Here is a 17,490-nt window from a genome sequence, read left to right on the forward strand (position 1 = left end):
CTAGAGGCTGCTCCTATTACTTGCCATGAGTCCACCTCCAAGCTTGGCATCTCTGCTTCCTTATCTGCAACCAGCTGGAGAAAACTCTGCTTCAAAACCTCTTATGGTTAGGTTGGCCCCTGTCATGGCCAGATCATTTGAGATCTCTGTTACATCTGCAAACTTCCTTTACAGCAGTACCTACATGGGTGTTTGCTTGGATAACTGGGAGAAGTATGTGTACATTAGCAACTGGATATCCCAGGGGAGCAAACAGCTTCAAATTCTGTCATAGCACTATTTTGGAAGAAAATAGTAAATAAGGCAAGTATGGATTTTGCATTCCAGTTGTAGAGACAGACCATTAACAAGTGCACAAAAAAATAAGCGAGATCATTACAGGCCATGTCCTGTGACGTGGTGATGGCCTAGACCTCACCTGTGTGTTCGTGCAGAGGGAGAACCAACAGCAGGTGGGAGCTGCTGCTTTCAGGTGCAGGAACACACAGGTCACCCAGTCAGTTGAGGCTGCACCAGGACTAAAGTCTCCAAAGCTTGGGCATTTCTAGTGCTGTCACCTGGCTGCTGGACTCACCCGTATCCACCTCCTGCTCTCATGGGCCACCAAGAGAACTGATCTGAGAGCAAGGACTTTGTAGGATGCAGAACCCTGCTGCATCTGACCCCAGAGCAGAGGCAGAAATCAAATAAGTTAGGAGTGGGGTCTATGTGATACCTGACAGGTATGCTTTAGAGCACCACATCTAAGGGAATGTAGTTTTTAAAGGAAGCCTATGGCTGAAGGCCAAGGCTTGAGTGATGCAAGTGTTGCATCAGCCTCCTCCAGCTCCAGCCTCCAGCCTCCTGCCTATCACTCCCCTCCAGGGCCTCGGTAGCACCCCTGCCAGGCTTTGCTGGGAGCAGGCTGCTGAACATGGGATGTTGCTTATGTAGGTAGTGCTTTTGCACCTTCTTGATACTGCTGCAGGAAAAGGAGGTTGGAGCTCCTCTTATCCAGCATGGAGTCAGGAGCAGGGACCTGCAGGAGAAGGTGTCTCTGGGATCAGAACAATGGCTCTGTTCTCTACTGGACTTCTCCAAAAACATTTTTTTGGAATAAAGTTTTAAATCCACATATGAGATTCTGGCAAGAGGAGCATCTGACCTCTGAACAGGTTTAACTCTTTGAATGAAGGTTGAGATGATAACTGTTATTTTAAAAATCAAGGAAAGAATTATGAGCAAAAGAGCCCTGGTCTGGGGGTCCGTGTGAGCCTCCAAGTAGCCCCCTGCGCACACTGCGTCTCACTGAGTAAGCACAACTGGGGAGAGAAAGGAGGGGCAAGGCCCGGACCGCAAGGATCTTGAACACATAGAAAGGAAAGAGCTGCAGCCTCTTCTGGAGACCAACGTGGTGGTGAGTGGTGTCTGTGGCATCTTCAGAGCCCACCCCAGACCCAGCCACTTCTCTCCTGGTTCGTGGTTTCCCTCCTAAGCCAAGTCACCACAAAGGCTCGCCTGCAGAAGCTTTTGGAGAGAGCTCCTCTCTTCCTCTTTACCCAAAACTGAATGACAGCTCTCCACACAGAAGCTGTGAAATACGGGAAACAGATATTACACCCCTGCTTAAAACCCTCTCTTGCCTTCCTTCCAAACTGAGAATGCAGCCAGTACTTACACTGCCATTGTCTCCATATTGAATTCCAATCCGTGGATATCATGTTTCTATTCAGGCGTTCCTTATTTTTTCAGCAGTATTTTCATATCGGAGATACTGAGGTACGATGTGTATACAATAAAACTCTTCCTGCTTAGACGTACGGTTTGATGAATTTTGACAAATATATGCAGTTGTGCAACCATCACCACAAAAAGAAATAGAATATTTCTGTTACTTCAAAATTTCCCTCACATTACTTTGTCCCTTTCTCCCTTCTCAAATCCTGTAGTTTTGCCTTTTCCTGAATGTCATGTAAGTGGAACATAATGCTTAGATTTCTGTTTTGCTTGGTTCACTTTTCATAATGCTTTTCAAATTCACTCATGCTTCATATATATTAACGTCTTATTACTTTTTAACACTGAGTAGTATTCCAGTGTGCCAATGTATTACAGTTCATCCATCATCTTTGGGTAGACAGTTGTTTCCAGATTAAGTCTGTAGTGAATACAAACACATGACATTTGAGTAGAAGAATTGTGGGAATATATTTTCATTTTTCTTAGGCAAATATGTTGGAGTTAAATTTGTGGGCATTATGTGAAGTGTATGTTTAATATTATAAAAAATGTTTTTCAATATGATGTACTATTTTTATTTTTACAAACAATGTTTGTTACTTTTATTACATATTCTTAGCAGTTTTATGTTGTATTTTTGGATTTTTTTAACCAATTATATAGGCACGTAGCTTACCTCATTTCCCTAATGGCTAGTGAAGCTGAGCATCTTTTCACACATCCCATCATGGGTGAAATGTCTCTCTAAATCCTTTATTTATTGTATTATATATTCTGTTCTCAAATTATAAGGTACTTTGGGTATTCTAGATTAAGTCATTTATGGGATATTCATTCATATAATGTTCCCAATCTCTTGTTTTCTACGAGAATTTTTGTGGTTTAAAACTTTACATTTATATCTATGATCCATTTCAAGTTGACTTTTGGAAATGGTGTGAGATAAGAGTCAAGGTTTTTAGGGGTGTTGTTTATTTGTAAATTAATGTCTAGTTCTTGTCAGCATCATTTATTGGGTAGGCTACTCGTTCAACAACAAATGACCATAGCATCATCATTGAAAAATCAATGGCCATATATGAGTGGGCCTATTTCTGGACTCTATTCTGTACCATTGAACTTTGTACATACATCACATATTGTACTCTTGATTACTATAGCTTTATAACAGGACATGAAACCACATGGTGAGAATGCTCTTTCTTTTTGCTCAAAATTATTCTGGCTATTGTAGGTCCTTTGTTTTCACATAAAAATTTTATCTTCACCTTGTGTGACTATCAAAAATATCCTGTTGGGATTTTGACTGAAATTCTATTGAATCCAAAGCTCTATAAGTATTAAGGAAATTGAATCTGTAATTTAAAAGTTTCCCACAAAGAAAAATTTTAGGTCCACATGGCTTCAATGGAAAGATTTAACAAACATCAAAGAGGAAATAATGCCAATTGTGAAGAAGCTCTTCTAGAATATAAAAGAGGATTGAATACTTCCTAACTCATTAAAGCCAACATTATCTGATTAAAAAAAAAACAAGAACAAGACATTATAAGAAAAAGAAAGCTAAAGACTGGTACTTACGAAGAGAGAGACACACACAAATCTTTAAAACTGTAGCAAATTTAGTCTAGCCTTGGCCCCTAACTTTCTTTCAAAAGGTCCTGAAGGAGATTCAGGATCAGTATCAATCCTCTCAACTCCTAGCACAGCTGGAGGCCCCCAGCTCGGCCCCTTGCAACTGCCTCCTTTGACCACGCTCTGTCTGCCTCTCCCCTGCCATATGCAACAATGGCCTCTCTACGTTTTCTTCCTTCCTTTGTTTATTCCAAGAAACTTGGAGTCATCTCTCAAATTATTTGGGTGATGTGATGGTTAATTTTATATATCAACTCAAGTGAGCCTTGCGATGGGAAGACGATTGAGCACACACATTTCTGAGTGTCTGTGAGAGTTTTGGGATGAGGTTAGCATTTGCATCAGCAGACTGAGTAAAGTGAACTGCCCTCCCCAGAATAAATGGGCATCACTGAATCCACTGCAGGGCTGAACAGAATAAATGAAAAGGCAAAGCAAGGACGAATTCTTCTGCTATGCTTGACTGTCTCTGGGTGGATGTTAATCTTTTGCCATCTCTCTCAAAGAGAGCTATATGCCTACATCCATAGCTAGATCATCTCCTGCATCTCCTAGTATATGTACACACACGCAGTCTCCTTTTAGCTCTGTTTCTCTAGAGAAGCCAAACTTAACATATATGAACTTCACATCCATCCATGCCCTTTGTCCCTCATGCATTTGCCCGTGGTCTCATTGTCTCCTCTTCACACAGGCCCTCATCCCAGATCTTTGGACCGCCTTCCACCTACCACATGTCAGGCTTATGTGTCCCTGGACACATAATTCGTTTCCTTTGCTGCTCTCCCATTTTACTCTTACTACCTCCCACCAGTCCTTCAAATCCCAGGTCATTGTCATTGGGACAGGAATTCTTCCTATGACTTGGTTTAGTGGTTGTCATGGTTTAGATCTAGAATGTCTCCCCAAAGCCTCATGTGTTTGGAGATGGGGCTTTTAAAAGATGATAGGATCATGGGAGCATGATACTCATCAGTGCATTAACCCACTGATGAATCTGTAGCTGAATATGCTGGGGTGGGGGAAGGGGGAATAGGTAGTTCACTGGGGCCGTGAGCTGAAAAGGTGTTTCTCCTTTCTGGGCTCAACCCTTTGCGCTCTGCTTTCTGGCTGCCATGATCTGAGCAGTTTTCCTCCACTGTGCCCCTCATCATGCCAGTTTCTGCCTTGGAACTAGCCAACCATGTACTGAAACTATGAGTCAAAATAAACCTCTCCTTTAAGTTGCAGGTATCAGGTATTGTATCCCAGCAACAAGACAGTGACTAAGTCAGTAGTCCCTCAGTGAGATTCCAAGTTCTTTGTCTTTCCCTACTGTAACGTTTCTCACAGTTGATAATCATTGTTGGTTCATTTTTGTCACCCTCATATTATAATTTTTTAATGATGAAGATTTTTGCCTCATTTGTATCTATCCTCAGAACCTAGTGTAGTACTTGGTTCCTGTCAAACAGGAACAACTTACAGTTGTTAGTTTAAAAAAACAGTAATTGATGAACTCTCAGCCATTCCAAGAGCCTAGAGCTAACTGGGTGCCCAGAAAAGGGGATCAGAGGAGGTTCCAGGGTTTAGTAGATGAACTTATTCCAATCTGTCTTCCATACTGCCATGAGTTTGGTATCTTCAAAAGAGATGTAGGAACCTAGATTGCCCCTCTGGGTAGCCTGGGATCATCAGGGACCATTTCACTGACAGACTTGAGGTACTGGCAGCCACTGCATCCTCCTGTACTGACTCGTGGTTCCTTAATCATTTAGACCCCTATAGGGCTGAGTCCTTCAGTTATCCCCAGATATGCCTAAATCCTCCAGGGACACAATTTAAACAAGGAGATACAGCCTAGACCTCTGGCACGCGCAGACGAGACCCTGAAGTTTAGAAGGGTGCCATCACGGGCTATGACCCACTTCTGGCCTCTCGTGCCAGGCCAGTCTCTTTATTTGCTTTGTTCCTTCTCCCAACCAGCAGTCATTCACCAAGTCCTGTGAGCAGCCCACTCCTTTTATAATCAATAATGGATGAAGTAGCCCAAGATGACTTCCCTTGGGCAGACTAGAGATGGAAAGAGAAGCAGTTCACGGTGAAATATTCCTGTATTTCAGCAATGCTACATTTTGAATTATATTGCTGAGGCCTTTCCATATAGTTCAGCTCTAATGACCTTCCTGGCTGTCATTTTACATGAAAATTTCTGGAAAGCCACCCTTCTTCATCCGGTGCATTGCCTATAACTTGAGTAAATCCCATTCATGTAAGCCCTGCACCACAAAATTAATCTTTGGCAATGAAAAGACTGAATGAGACAGTAGGAAAGGCAAAGTCCAGCAGGAGTCCTGTGATTTGGAGCTGGTGAACATACTTCCTGGTGTGCTGGTGACCATCTTATTGTTCCAGGTTAATTATGCAGAATATCCATTTCATTGTCAGAAGGGCTGAAGTAAGAGGAGAAAAGAGGGTGGGAGATTTTTCCAGCATGACATTCACTACCAGAAGAAGATAATGTTCAACATCTTTCTGAGAACTAAATTAGATGGCTTTCCTGCTATACTTTGTTTTCCTCAAACCGGAAGCATGCTTTGCTTTGTGATAAGTAAGCCTGTCAGTTTCCACCATCTTACAAGCCCTTGTTAGTGTATTTGATTTTGTGTAATGCAAATCTCCCTCACCTCTGTACTGAGACTAAGTTTAAGATGACCAGACTTGAGCATCCCTTCTGCCATTGCTGCTTGCATCAAGGAGAGGTAAATATAATAACAGAGTGGGCTGATCCTCTAGACATAGAAAATTGTGGTGGTGTTGCTGAGCCTTGCTGTGAGGCCCTCATTCATTTCTAGTCTCTTGGAGGAATTCCAAGGCTAAAAGAAAGATTTATTTTTCACCTCATCATCTGAGTTGTTCAAAAACTATTTCCAAACTATTATAGATAGGGAGAAAACATTCCATCTCTAAGAGATATAAAAATATCAATTTCATCCCTTAAAAAGTATGCTTTGGAAGAATACAGGAGGTGCAGATAAATCAAGGGAGTTCAATCTGATTGTGTTTGGAGCCTGAGGACAGTGCTGGGGTGGCAAGGAGACCCATGGGTGTGCGCTAGACAGAGAGATCTCATTTGCCGCCCTCTAATCTCCAGTGTCAAGGCTCCAGGTTTATTTTGCATTTTTCATCATCAACTTCTTGCCAGGAAAAATTCTGGGAAATGAAAGAAGAAAAAGAGGGTAACGCTTTACCCAGAGGAGGGTCAGTAATTACAAGGCAACAGACAGCGAGTTCTGAGTCAAATGGCCTTGTGTCTGATGGCTAGTGAGAACAGTATCATTGTTTTTTAAATCTCAAAACAAAATGTCCCTGTTATTTTTCATGTGTTAATTTGCAGTCTGATACTTGACAGTAAATTATAAGGATGAGAAAACTTAGGCTCTTGTGAAATAATTTATCAGAAATTCAAGAAAAGAAGGGAAGAAACTGGTTCACCAGTTTGGCTCCCTTTTCCTGGTGTGTAGAGCCCTGTTCATTGCAGAAGCCAAGAGGAATTGGGGCGGTGTGTGTGGGGTTGACTCCTGGAGGAAATGCTTTCAAGCACAGAATGTGAGGAGGAGGGGTTGTGGAGGCCAGAGTTTCCCAAATGCCAGTCATTTGCATATGGCTTCTACACTGTTGCCATAGTCACAAATCACCTGGCCTGTTGTTTATTTCCTCTGTAAAAACATTTCATTTCGTTTATTTTCTATATAAGTTATCTCACTGGTTTGAAGGGCTAGATATAATTTTTATAACTACATATTAAAATAAGTACATACCCATAACAATGATATACCACCTAAATTGTCTCTAGGATTACCTAGTAGCTCACAGACCATTTTGGGAAATTACTGAGTTTTCCCAGAAGGTCACAGCAATAGTACTGGGTGGCATGAGCTTTTTTCAGTTTCTAAATGTTCTGCTTTCAGTTGCATACCGCCTGGCTGTCTGGGCCAGCCAAAAAACATTAGCATTTACATTCCCTGGAATGATATCAACTCACGTATAATACTCCTGATTTCACAGGAAAACCAAATGGCTTTTTTTTTTTTAAATAACATGTAATTGATTTGGGTAGATACAATCTTTCAAGATGTATGTGCGTTGTGTGTTGGGAGTAATAAAAATGAGTTTCTAGAGATGGAAAGTTTAATATCCACTGGGTCAGACCACCCCCATCTTCACAAAGATGAAGAAATTGAGCTTCAGAGAACTGCAGGAACATGCAAATGGAGAGAGACCAAAGACTCATGCTTCTTGGAGTCGAGACTCCAAGACTCATCCTCTTAACTTCCAGTCACACACTCTTTGCCCTGTTATCTGCCTCTACCACTCCCATCTTTTGCCCCAGGGCCAGTTGCTTTTGACCACATTCATATTAATTGAATGATCACAGCATTTTCCAGACAGTGGCCATTCTCTGGCCTAGAAGGAGATATAAGGGTGGGGAATGGACTACTGTCCTTGAAAGGATCCAAGTGATGGCATCTGTGCCCGATGTGGGTGGTTGGGGAGCTTTGTACCACAAGGAAGATTTTCTTTACTCCTTGTCCCCATTTAGTGTCAAGTGAGACCTTAATGTTAGAAGTTTTTCAAGAAAACTTTGCTGAATAACTGATTGGAAGAAAAATTCAATAGATATAGAAAGTGCCTCCAGCATGTCACACATCACTCTTCATGGGATCCATCCCTACACAGCAAAGCTAGCATTGTTCCCCCTCCCCCAATTTCTTCCTAGAGCAAATGGCTTCTGAAGTTAGCACAGAGGGTATTTCTAGAAATCTGAGCTATGCCACATAAGATACAGTGGGCATACCTAGGCACAGTGAGCCTGGAAGAAGTTTTGAAGGGGGCATGACATTGTTCTCAAGGCTGTGCCCAATACAACAAAAGATGACCACAAGTGAAAGTCGCTGTTTTAACAACCCTTTCTATGATCATGTGGGTGGAAGCTGTGACTTGAATATGGCAAGATGACAGGGTATCATTCCATCCATTAGATTATTTCCTATGGTAAATGCTGCTCCCATGATTTTATGTCATTGTATGAGACTCTGCCCTTGCATTGGCCAGGAAGAGGCAAGGTACTCTCCTGTGACAGGAAACTGGGGATGACATCTAGCCACCAGCCAGCCATAAAACAGGACCTCAGTGCCACAACTGCAATGAAATGAATTTTGCCACCCAGGCTGTGTTTTGAGCTTCTGTGACACTGCAGGCCTGGCTGACACCTGAATTGAGCCTAGAAGGCCTATGGAGCCAAGGTCCCAGCTAAGCCAAGTCTCTGATAGAAGCTGTGAGATAATGTATTGTTTAAAGCCTCTTAGTGAGCATTTGTTAGGCAATAGTAAAATACTAATACAGAGGCTGTGTCTTTGTCAAGTCCTGAGCTAGACAGGTTAAACAGATCATCTCATTTAGTTTTCCTAAGATCCACATGAAGTAGGTCCATAATTTTACCAGTTTTAAAGATGTGGAAAATGATGACAGATGTGAACCCAGATAAACTTCCAGTAAGCAGATACTTGTGACTAGGTCTGTGGTTACCAAATTGTACCCTGAGCCACTCCATGCTGCCACAGAAATTCATAGACACCCCCAAAGGATTCTTAGACATCCCAAATCATCTGTTGCATGTTATGTGAGTTACTATTTCCATGTAACTTATAGATTCAATGTTAGATTATGCTACATTCTATTTGATCACATGTATTTGTGAGGCTGATTTCCAGTGGTTGCTCTATTAAAAACAACTGCATAGTAATCACTGTGCAATAGGAAATCAGGGTAGTTAGGTCCACTGTAATTCTAAGGCTTGAGAAGTTGTGCAGTACCTACCAGGTACACACCTTATAAATAAGTGACAGTGATTATTTAAGAACGAAATCGAAATAGTGTTTTTCCTTTCAATTTATGTATGTTATTTCAAACAGACACTAAGTTATTAGAATATAAATACTAAGTTGAGTGTGAATAAGTACTAAATATGTGGAACCACCTGGCACTTCTTTTAGCCTAGAGGTGCTGTGAATAAAGTTATTTTGACACTAAAGACACAGAACACTTGGGCACTTCTCTGGCAATCCAGTCAACTAGTGGTTGAAGGGCTGACAAATCTCATCTTACTCTCCAGAGGCTGGGATTAAACCTCAAGGACAGAGTCAATTGTGGCCTATCACACAAGGACTGTCTGACTAATGTCCCTTACCCAGTCGTGGCCATGCTTATGTAAAAGCAGCCTCTTGAGTGATGAGAGATTTATGTTGAGAAAGATTTTCAGCCAAGGCCAGATGGGCATGTGTGGGCCACACTCTTGAGAAGGTTTCTGTACCTACCTCAGGTGGGAAGTGAATTCAGGGGACCACTAAGACTTCTCTAGGATCCTGGGCCTCCAGCAGATCTGAAAGCCCCACTTAGAACACAGCACTTAGTTCCTCTATTGGAAGAGTGACAATATTAGCCCAAATGCAGGCTAAGCTGCCATAATCAAGAAATCCCAATGTGGTGGCTTACATGAGGTAGAAATGCATTTCTCTGTATACAACTCCTTAAGCATGGGATGGGGAGGTATCTAGGATTAAAGAACAGTGCAGCCATTTTCAGTGAGTGGACTCCATCTCTTTGTTTAAGAAGTTTGCTCCACTTGTAGCCATCTCCCAGCCATGGTGTTAGTCTGTTATGGCCACCATAACAAATACTACAGTCTGGGAGCCTTAAGCAACAGAACTTATTTCCTCATAGTTATGGAGGCTAGAAGTCCAAGATCAAGGTGTCAAAGTGTTGCTTCCTTATGAGGTCTCTCTTCCCTCTGTGTAAGTCTTTGTCTGCATTTTCTTTCATTCCAAAGTCACTAGTTATATTGGGTTAAGGCTCAACTTAGTGACCTCATTTGAACTTACTGCCCCTATAGAGATATTATCTCCAACATATTCTCATTTTGAGATACTGGGAGATATTTTACATATGAATCTTGCAGGGGTACAAGTTAGCCCATAACAGACACTGAAAGACAATTTGCAGCCTTCCTCAAAGGAGCCGTACAGAGACCTATGAATTTCTTAATTTTGTGCACTGCCATGCATGCAGCAGACATCTGGTAGACCTATGAGCCCTGACTGGATAGCTGCCTGTGTAGACTGTGGTTGCCCTTGAGTTCAGTACCCTGCTCCTGTAATGATCACACAGTGAAAACAGGTAAGGAGACTAGAGGCAGGGAATGACCTTAGGCCCCTTTGCCAGATGCCTCAGTAGGCCTTTAGAGTAAAGTCCTCAGTAAGACTTTAGAGTAGTCCAACCTAGTTGGAATACAATTCAAACACGAGTAGGATTTTGCCTAAAAGTCACCAAGTACAGAGTCTAAATCTAGTTTGCCATCCATGAATTTTGAGGTATGATAGCATTTGAAGGGCTAAAGAGATCTCATTTGCTATTGATGGTCTCAGTTCATTGAACAGAGTTAAATGCATTACAACAGGATTTTGAAGTGAACATCTCTGGAGAAAGTTGAAGTGGAAAAGAAACATCTGTGGAGCCTTTGTGGGTGTACACTGCTCCCATAGGCATTTGTACATGCATTGCATATCAGCAGGACAATTATTATCTTTATTTTACAGATGGAGGATCCAAGCCTCTAAGTTACTGTGTTATTCAGTGCTTCATAGTGCATGGTAGAGCTGAGATTTGAACTCAGATCAGTGTGCTAAAGCTCATACACTTTTTACCACACCCTATTTTTTACTTTTACTTGAAGTAAAGATAAGTGATAACTGAACTGCCTGGTAGAAAACATTACCAAGATCAAAAGAATCAGAATGGCACTCTTAGCTTGTGTGAAAGGTTCAAGATAATGAAAGGTATGAAAGGCTGCTGATCATTTCTGGGACCTTTTGTTCAGAGTTGGCCCTAGGAGCAGTGAGACTTGAAAGCACAGAGGCCTGCATCAGGATAGTGTGCCCTCTACAGGCAACCTGTGGACTGACAGCAAGAGAGGACCCAAACATGGCAGCCCTGAAGGATATGAGAGGCCTGTTGTGCATAGGAAGCACTTCACTGAGTTGCTCTGTCCCATGGCACCTGGGACAATCCCATGATGTCTGTAAAATGATCTCCAGAACAGCCCTCTGTATTTTGTTTGCATTTTAAATTCTCTTCTTTCCTACCAATGATTTCTCTTCCCCAATTTTTCCCCACATGGGCTCAGTCTCTCCCAGAGGTTGGGCTCAGCTCCAGGAAAAAGGAAGCAGATTGGAGATTTTTCCGGCTAGGCCCACTGATTAATTTTAAACATCTCGCCTCTCCCAGGACATTCGTTTCTAAACCCAGCCTCCTCTTAACATCCTTTCTATTTCTGTATCTTTCTCATTGCTTTCCACGGAGATTTAGATTTCATTAGTGATGTGAGCTGATAAAGACAGATAGCCCATCCGCGATTTTAAATTTGCTGCTCTAATTTAATCTCTCCTTTGATGTTTCTCCTTTAGAGGCAGTGTAATCAGTTGGGTTTTCTTGGCTGCTGTTCATAGCTCTAATTTTTAGCTATGGGGTCAATGTCTTTGCCCTTCCTCAGCCCTTCCCAGGAGTAATCTGTTTCAACAAGCATTCTATCTACCTGAGAAAAATGTGTGCTCTTTCATCTCATCAGCTATTCTACCATTTCATGAATTTTTTAACTTAGTTCACTGCCATGCATGCAGCAGACGTCTAGTAGACCTGTGAGAACTAACTAGAAAGATGCCCCATGTAGACTGTGGCTGTTCTTGAATTCAATGGCCTGTTCATGTTCAGTATTTCCTGGCAAATCTGGGCTAGCTGCAGGACTGGGCATTTGCCTTTGGGGGGATGTGAAAATGTTTTGCTAGATACAGGTAAATAGGCTACATCATCAATTTTGGATTTCTGATTTTTAGGAAAAGTCTTGGGCAAGCTAGTGATGACTTCCATCTCAGCATCATGTTATCCCATTGGCTCAACTGCATTTCTGAGCATAACATTTCACATCATATCTTTGGGAGGATCCTTGCCTGAGAAGCTAGCTGCCAGACTGAAAATCCTTGCCCTGAGGAGGCCACAGGGACACACTACAGATGGCTTTTTGGGATTATTCGAACACAGTCCTCTATGGGTGAATGTGTGAGAGTGACTGGCAGATGGATAAAGGTGTGACTGGAGAAATAGCACTAGAAATCCTGTTGTGAACTTATTAGACCCAGGGCAAGAACTCTGTGATTTTGTGGTCAGAGTTTCCAGTTTCCAGACAAACTTTCAAAGAGCTCAATCTGTCTGCTTTTTCTCTTTTCTTCTAGACAGAAATAAGAATGAATGGATTTCAATCATGGAGAGCCAGGGAAATGAGCTGGTCATCTAGATTCTCTAAGTTTTTATTCCTTTCTGCCATACCAGCTGGCATATAGAGGGCTAGTGACAGGTGTGGTAACAGAATTTACCAGTAGACAGGGAATTTAGGAAAGGTGTGAGTATATTTAGATCACTGAGTACACTGCCAGGAGGGATGCAGGCGAGTTTCTAACAGGCACTATGAAGTTAGGGTGAGAGACTGGGGTTCTTATAAGGGAGTGAAGACGTGGGAAAGAGTCTGAGCTGGCAAATGTAGGTATCTTAGAAATTTATTTTTCAGGGGATTCTGTTCCCTGTTAGTCTTTCAGGAACATCACAGCTGCCAATGGTCAAGGCCTCTGGCTTAGGCCTCAAAAAAGGCTCTTTAGAGAATTGAAGAAAAAAATGGAAATAAAGCCTCTGCAACTGGGAAGAGGAACAAGAATTGGAGGGAGCAGGGAGAGATTGGAGGGGAAGGGGACAAAATAAAGAATTAAGCCATGTTATGTACATGTACAATTCTGCACAATAAATGTAATCATTATTACTGCAAACAAGTACTAATAAATTTTAAAAAATGAAAACAAAGATTCTTTAGATAAGGCAATCTGTATGTTCTCTTTTTTTTATTTGTTTGTTTTGCTTTTGGTATCAGGGACCTTGCACTTGTGAGGCAGGTGGCGGCACCACAGAGCTAAATCCCCAGTCTGTATATTTTCTCTTTTGTATTTACTTTTGTCTTGTACTATTTTCAGTCCTCATTAGTGCAATACTCTCTGACTGTCCAGTATGTTCTGGGCAGAAGTGTGTTACCAAAGATGTTTGACCCCTGTGTGGCAGTAAATGAGTTCTCTCTTGGTGGGAACAGACCGAGGTTTGCTGTAACCACCTAGAGCCCATGATCGTACCACATCAGCAGGGAGTCCACCAACACCAGAGTCCCGCATGCGCCTGAGACCATGGCCACTGACTTGTGGGCTCTGGCAGTGGACAAGCAGGAAGCAGCTGCTGAGTCATTGAGCAACTTCCATCTAAAGGAAGAGAAAATCAAACCAGATGCCAATGATGCTGTTGTCAAGACCAATGCTAATGAAGAGAAGACAGATGAAGAGAAAGAGGACAGAGCTGCCCAGTCTTTACTCCACAAGGTGATCAGAAGCAACCTTGTCCATAACACAAACCAAGTGGAAGTCCTGCAGTGGGACCCCAGCTCCTCTCTCTACTCAGTGAAGTCTTTTGAAGAACTCCACCTAAAACCACAGCTTCTCCAGAAAGTCTGCCGTGGGTTTCAACTGTCCATCCAAAATATAAGAGAACATATTACCTTTGATGCTTGTTGAACCTTCACAAAATTTAATTGCTCAGTCTCATTCTGGTAGCTGCCTTTGTGTTGGCCATGCTCAGCCAAGTAGAACCTGCAAACAGATACCCCCAGTGTCTGTGGCTCTCCCCAACATTTGAGCTTGCTCTTCAAACAGGAAAAGTGATTGAACAGATGGGTAAATTTTACCCTGAACCAAAGTTAGCTTATGCTGTTCGAGGCAATAAATTGGAAAGAGGTCAGAAGATCAGTGAGCAGATTGTCATCGGCACCCATGGGACCGTCCTGGACTGGTGCTCCTGGCTCAAGTTCATTGACCCCCAAGAAGATCAAGAGATCAAGGTGTTTGTGCTGGATGAAGCCAACATGATGATAGCTACTTAAGGGCACCAGGATCAGAGCATCCGAATCCAGAGGATGCTGCCCAGGAACTGCGAGATGCTGCTTTTCTCTGTCACCTCTGAAGACTATATGGAAGTTTGCCCAGAAGGTGGTCCCAGACCCCAATATCATCAAACTGAAGTCAAGGAGGAGACACTGGACACCATCAAGCACTATTACGTCCTGTGCTGCAATAGAGATGAGAAGTTCCAGGCTTTGTGAAACCTCTATGTGGCCATCACCGTTGCTCAAGCCATGATTTTCTGCCATACCTGCAAAACAGCCAATTGGCTGGCAGCAGAGCTCGCGAAAGAAGGCCACTAGGTGGCTCTGCTGAGTGGCGAGATGATGGAGGAGAAGAGGGCTGCGGTGATTGAGTGCTTCCGAGAAGGCAAAGAGAAGGCTCTGGTGACCCCCAACGTGTACGCCTGAGGTATTGATGTTGAGCAAGTGTCTGTCTCCCGGTGGACAAGGATGGGAACCTGGACAATGAGGCCTACCTGCACCGGATGGGGTGATCGGCTGCTTTGGCAAGAGGGGCCTGGCCGTGAACATGGTGGACAGCAAGCACAGCATGAACATCCTCAACAGGATCCAGGAGCATTTTAATAAGAAGATAGAAAGATAGGACACGGATGATTTGGATGAGGTTGAGAAAGTAGCCAACTGAGAAGCTCCCCAGTCACTGGTGCCTTCCTCGTCACGGTCCTTCTCAGAATTCAGCTCTGCTCTGCCCCAGCCTTGACAGTTACCACTGAGACGAAGGCTCGAAGAAGAAACTACCTACCTCATTAAATTATGTTTGGCCTTGACCAAAATTTGTGAAAATGATGGGGAATGGTAGGTTAATTGTTTATACAACTGGAGGATTAGGCGTGAATACACAAAATTTTCTTTTTGGGAAAAAAAAAAAAAGATGTTTGGGTGCTGAGGGTTTTAACCCCTTTGTTACCACATGCATGTCTGCAATCCCAGCACTTGAGAGGCTGAGGCAAGAGGGTCACCATGAGTTTGAGGCCAATCTGGACTACATAGTGAATTCAAGGCCAGCTTAAACTACATAGCAAGACCCTGTCTCAAATAAATAAATAAGTAAAAAATAAATATATAGTTTGAAATGCAAAGGATGGTCAAAATATATGATGAATAGTTAAATTTTAAAAATTTAGTACAGTAAAATTTCTGTTAATCCCCCTGACTTTGAATCCCCATATCCCATCATTCTGGTCATTTTCTGAAGCAGTTCAAGAATTCCTCTTTTATGAGTGTCTTTAGGAGGTATGATAAAAAACGTGGTGAATGCTTCTGCTGAGTATCTTCCAGTGGAAAAGCAGGTTTATAAAAATATTATGGTGTATCCTCATCCACTTCATTCACTGGATCTGGCACTATGTTATATTTGACTCTTCCCTAAAGTAAAAATGGCCATGAAAGGTAATTGTTTTGAATTGACTCAGGACATTGAGACAGCCACAAGAGTGTAACTAAAGATACTCACAGAAGAGGACTTCCATATGTGCTTCAGAAAGTAGCAAGAATGATGGGAAAAGTGTGTTTGAAGTGAAGTAGTATTTTGAAGGAGGTTAATGATGATATATCTTTTTCAGTAACAAGTGATTTTTAATTTAAATATTCACTGCATTTTAACTACACCTTGTAGATTATATGTTCACATGTCAAAATAATATTGAAAGGATACAGTGATTTGTCCTTCTCACTCTATTTTTTTCCAATATTTCTCTAAACAAATGTCAGCAGAATGAATGTATATATATACATTTAAATAAAAGATGGCATAATATAGGCATAATTCTGCACCTTGATTTTTTTTCTTATATGAGAGACTCAAAGTATAAATGAAGAGCAACATAAAAGATAATGGGAAACAGGAAGGAAAACTTTTATAAAAGGGAAGGAGTCTAAAAATGAAGGGAGATAGGAAATAAAAAAGAATTAAGATATGTTAGTAAATGTATAAACTTCCCACAATGAATGTAACCATTACGTACTCCAAAGATACTAATAAAAACTACTAGGATGTTTAAAAAAATAATATTTATTATGACAAATTTCAAATAGGAAAGATGAAAGATCACAAGAGATCACCCACATGCCCACCATCTATAGTTTATAATTAACAATTTTCTACATTTGTTTTGTTATATACCTATTCATTTTCTATTCCTTTATCCTTCTCTGTTTAAATTTTTAAAAGTGTACCTCAAACTAAATTACAAACATTGTCACATGCCTATGTAGTTCAAATGCATATCATTAGATTTTGATATTTATTTGCATTTTGATGTAAAATTCATAAGAATGTGAATCACCTCAATTTTAATTTTTTGTGTATCCTGTGAGGGTAGAAATCAAGGTTCTTTCTTTTTTCAAATGTCTTTATTTCAAGGCCATTTGTTGAAAAGCCTTTCCTTTCCCTATTGTATTATTTTGGTGCATTGGTCAAAAATCAATTGAGTATGTAAGAGTAGGTCAATTTCTGGCTCCATTATTTTTAGTTGTCCATTTGTTAACTTATGTCCATTTGTCCTTAAGTCAGTAGCACATCATCTTAGTGTATGTCCTCTCATTTTGTCTTTCTGTAGGATTGCTTTGGCTATTCATATTCGTTTAAATTTTCAGATATATTTTAGAATCTGTTGTTTTTGTTTTGAATTTATTTAAATTTGAAATCTTGCCAATATGATAAGTAAGAAATGGTATTTCAATGCAGTTTTTAGTTGTCCTTAATAGATATGAGTTTGACCATCAGTGGTGGCCTAATGCTTCAGAAGAGGGTGGTGAGGGGATCAGGCCAACTCAACAGAGAGGTCCTCACAAGAGGACCAACAAGTGTCTGGCTTCCCACCCCTGCCCCTGCCTGCCCTGGGTCCCTGAACAGCTTTTATTACTGTCATCATCCTGGTCCACATGGGTGAAGGCGGGTCTCTTCTAGGGGTGGAAATTGCTGTGCGTTAGCAAATGAGAAGCTCAAGAATAAATGTGGAAAGATGAACAAACTGTGGGGTGGGGAGGATCAAGGAGATGGCACAGGTCCAGAACTTGGTGCAGGAGATTTGGAG

The 17,490-nt window shown here is 41.6% G+C and overlaps 1 pseudogene; it reads left to right on the plus strand.

The window, feature by feature from the left end:
* Positions 1 to 12,326: 12,326 nt before the first annotated feature.
* Positions 12,327 to 15,390, plus strand: LOC101726228 (ATP-dependent RNA helicase DDX19B pseudogene; annotated as a pseudogene).
* Positions 15,391 to 17,490: the final 2,100 nt, after the last annotated feature.

Source organism: Heterocephalus glaber, unplaced genomic scaffold (assembly GCF_053883595.1).
Source record: "Heterocephalus glaber isolate CG9 unplaced genomic scaffold, H.glaber_assembly_v1.0 deba00001465, whole genome shotgun sequence".
Classification (NCBI taxonomy): Eukaryota; Metazoa; Chordata; class Mammalia; order Rodentia; family Bathyergidae; genus Heterocephalus; species Heterocephalus glaber.